The sequence below is a fragment of the Nicotiana tomentosiformis genome, chromosome 12 (genome assembly GCF_000390325.3).
Source record: "Nicotiana tomentosiformis chromosome 12, ASM39032v3, whole genome shotgun sequence".
In the NCBI taxonomy this organism is placed as follows: domain Eukaryota; kingdom Viridiplantae; phylum Streptophyta; class Magnoliopsida; order Solanales; family Solanaceae; genus Nicotiana; species Nicotiana tomentosiformis.
The window spans coordinates 125,655,054-125,659,647 of NC_090823.1; positions in this window are offsets into that span (position 1 = coordinate 125,655,054).

The window sequence follows — 4,594 nt, forward strand, 5'->3', positions numbered from 1 at the left end:
TCCACGAATTTCGTGAAACAATGTGAGCAATGCCAGAAGTACGCCCCAATGATCCACTGAGCAGGCGAATACATACACTCAGTAACTTCTCCTTGGCCGTTCATCAAATATGGAATGGACATCGTGGGCCCCCTCCCGACAGGAAGAGGTAACGTACGATTTCTCTTGGTTTTAACTGACCACTTCTCTAAATGGGTGGAAGAAGGAGCATTCGCCCAAATATGCGAACAGGAAGTGATCACCTTCATATGGAAAACATCATATGTCGTTTCCGCCTCCCCAAAGAAATCAGCTGCGACAACAGACCTCAATTTGTAGAAAAAAAGGTCGCCGATTGTTTTGAAAAATGGAACATCAAAAGAATACTGTAAACGCCTTACCACCCCGCGGGCAACGGGAAAGCGGAGTCCTCCAACAAGTCAATACTGAACATCATGAAGAAGAAGCTCGAAGTGCCAAGGGGTTGTGGCCGGAAATATTACCATAAGTACTCTGGGCCTACCGAACAATGCCAAAAACAAGCACAGGGGAAACGCCATACTCGCTAGTCTATGGGACTGATGCAGTAATACCAGTCGAGGTCCGGGAGCCCAACCTAAGATACTTTTGTGAAAGCGGACCCCAGAATGATGACCGCAGAAGGCAGGAACTCGACGAAGAGATATGGCCTACGTGAGAATGGTTGCCCAAAAGTAACAAGTAGAACGCTACTATAACAAAAGAGCAAAGATCAGGCCACTTAAAGTTAGGAATTACATGCTTAAAGCTAAAACACAAGCAAGCAAAGATCCACGGGAAGGTAAACTAGGAACAAACTGGGACGGCCCCTACAAAATCATGACAGCAGCAAGCAAAGGGTCATTCACACTAGAAACAATGGAAGGAAAGCGATTACCAAACAACTGGAACATTACACACCTCAAGTACTTAACTTTTAAAGGATGAGGTCCCCAAAGTCGCACTCTTTTGCCCTCACTTGAGTTTTGTCCCAATTGGGTTTTCTCGAGGAGGTTTTTAATGAGGCGATGATGGGGATACTTCAGGATTGAAGTGCGCACAGACGAAGATACTGGATGACTAGTTCATTACTTGATCTCTCACTATTTTTCCAGTTCGACCAATGAAGGGACTAGATAGAACCGGAACTGGGGCTGAACTACTAGCCAGTGCCCGAAAAATATGTAAATCTCTCCAAGAATATGAACGAGGCACAAGTATATGAAGTTTATTTCTGCTCTCCCAAAGCAAAGGTTACATTCGACCTCATTCGAATTAACACATACTTGGCCCACGGCTTGAACTAATTAAAGGTTACATTCGACATCGTTCTAATTAACACCTACTCAGCCCACGACCTTAACTAATTAAAGGTTACATTCGACCCCGTTTCGACCTTATTCGAACCAACTACTGGCCCTCGGCCATAATCGAACCTAGACTTCATTTCAACCTCGTTCTACCTACTCGAACAAATCTATTACGACGAAGGCAACCAAGCAACAAAATCAAAAAAGCGTACAAGCCCTAACAAAGAAAAAGAATCAGGTACGAATAACATAACTAAAATTCCATACTTCAAATATTTTTTTACAATGGCTCGAATACGCGCCTACAAAGAATACACACAAGCCTGCGGCTAAGCAAAAAATAAGGAAAAATAATTAATCACCGCCTGACCCAGCAGCACCTCCAGCTTGATCACCCAAACCATCTCCACCTACCTCTTCTCCATCGCCATCGCCAGCGGGATACTCACCCTCGTACTAGGCGTCCTGTTCAATCCGATCCACGCCCATATCCTCCTCATCATCACTGGCTTCTGGTGTGGCAGGATCATAGCCATAAGCAAACCGAGCTTTACGCACCTTAGTACGAGCATCCTCAAAGTCGGCTTCTGAGACAGCTCCCGCCCCCATCAGATCCCTGAATATATCCAGCTGGACCTCGGCGTGAATCCATTCCTCGTACAAGTCTCGCGAAATATCAAGAAAAAGCAGAGGCACGGGAAGAGGATGGCTGAGCCAATAACTGCGTCTTCTCGACCTCGAGAGCAGGGACTCGATCGCTAAGGCATGAAGCCTCTTTTTCCAGCTCCCCTATCCGCTCATCAAGTCGCTCCTCCTTGAGCCTGGCCATCTCCAGAGCACTCTACCTCTTAGAACGAAGAATGTGGATCACGATCTCTAAAGCCTCCGCTTTCCTCGCAGCTGACAACTGGGCCAACTCCGCCTTCTCCAAACCCACTGCCTTCTCAGCGGCCTCGCCTCTCAGATCGTCCGCTCTTAGTCGACACTCTTCGAGCTCGGTGCACAACGAAACCACCTGGGCCTGAAGATCGGCACACTGGGCCTCGACTTCCTTGCTCACCTCAAGTTCTTATTCTTTTTCCCTCAACGCCCCTTCGAGAACACTACATTTTCTGATGACCCTCATCAACTCATTATCTTTCTCCTTCAGTTCACCTCGGAGAGCCAGGAAATTGCCGCTCCCACCGAACTGCCTACAGATCTCGCGGTGCTTATCACAATATTTGCAATATTTCCGCTCCATCTTCTAGAAAATAGACTTACGCCTCTCCTCTCGCCGGGCGCTCTCGATCTCCAAAATCACGGTCTGAAAGAAAGACAAAATGAGGAGTAAGAACAAAACGTTGAGCTCGACATGAAAAACAGAGAGAAATCGAAAAGCTTACCCTAAGAGCGGGGCTGGCTATGCTCCTTGATAAAGTGGCGTCCTTAAGCTTCTCAAGGGTTTTACCCTCCACTTCGGAATAGAGGGGACTAAGAGAAGGGACCACGTCCTCTGTGTCAACCAGCAAATCCTGGTCCAAGGGGATCGCAATAGTCCGCGTGGTCCCTTCCAAAATAACCTCAAGTCGGGTAAGCCCTTCCCCCATCATCCTCACTCCCTCGACATCCATATCAGAGCCCGTCTCGTAACCTTCTTCAGCTATGCTTTTTCCTCTTGTGTCAACCCAGGAAGAAGGGTCCTCGACTGGTAGCGAGGTCGATGTCTCATTTCGCTGTAAGTCATCAGGGACTCTCGCCGACAACCCTTCAAAATCCGTCATGGTCTTAGGGTGAGACGTACCCTCCTCGTCTCCCGACGACGGTGAATTCACGGACAGTAATTCGGCGTCACCTCCGAGTTCTATGGTCACCATTTCTCGCACGACGAAATCCCCCATCGCCGAACTCACTACCCGAACAACCCCTTCGCTAACGTCCACAGATTGCCTCTTACGGGGAAGCAAGTTATCACCATTCGACGATAATTCCTCCTCATCGTCCTCGTCTATTAGATAATGCAAAGGGGAAGTCGAAAGCCCTGCTGCAGGAATAGACGACGACCGAGCAGACCTCACCACAGCATAAGGAACAGAAGCAGCCTTCCTCTTACGAAACGCCAGAGCAGGAGCCTTCTGCCTTCTCGAAGGTCCTCGGGCTGAAAAAGAAAAATCAGAAAATTGTCACTTCCTGTACAAAAACGCAACGAGCAGGAAATCATGAGGTCAAAACGGCATAGACAAAAGGTAATAATTATATATGCATAAATAAATACATATAGACGATCTCATCGGTCACGAAAGGCGCAAGCCCGAATTTCTTGATAAAAGCCGGCCTTTCACGAATATCCACTGTGTGAGGCAAGACCTGGATGACCCAGTCATGAATGTCCCTGACCAAAGGAAGGGGCGAAGTCTCAGCTTCACGAAGAAGGGACGGGATGTTAGACTACGACTAAAGCAGGCAAAACAAATGCACGACAAAAAGATACTTACGGGCATAATTCCAAGCCTCGGGGAATCCGCTCGTATTGACCACCACGTCCTCAGTCTTGACGAAGAAGTAGTTAAGCCAGAACTGACAATTTGCCTTATCGTCCATCTTCACCACCAAACTTTTACTTCCTCGGTGGCGAAGGTGCAACATCGTCCCCCTATAGAAACTAGGGGCGAAGGGGTGCATCAGGTGGCGAAGTGACACCCCACGGCCAGCCAACTCCGCATATTTCGTCAATATACAGATAAACTTATAGATATAAGGGGAGGGTTGGGCCGGGCAGACGTTGTAGTAATGACAACATTCCTCTGCCAATGGGAGAAGAAGAAAGGAATAGCCTACATAGAATGGATACGCATAGAACGCGCAATATCCTGGGCGATGTACCTGTACCACATCGTGCCCCGCCAGAATTAGATCGATGTAAGCCAAAATTTTGAACTTTGTCCTAAACTCAGCGAGGTCGCCCTCGTTCATCATCGACTTCGAGGCCTCAGGATCATCTTCAGGCAACTTCTAAAAGTCAGATCTAATCTTTTCACTGCGAGGAATTAATTTCTCTACCCTAGGAAACCTCTCATATTCAAGGGCAACAAACCCACGATTGCCGTGATGAGGCATATGTACCGCCAAGGGGGTAGGGTCAGCCTCCATACCGGAACCACAAGGTACATTAACCATATTTATGAGAAAAAATATTTTAAGCACAGAAGGATTGAAAGCAGTGAGAATCGCTAAAACCACTAAGGAATTTCAAACAAGGGAAGAAGAAGAAGATGATGAGCTTGCTGGGTACAAGAAGTTTCATAAAT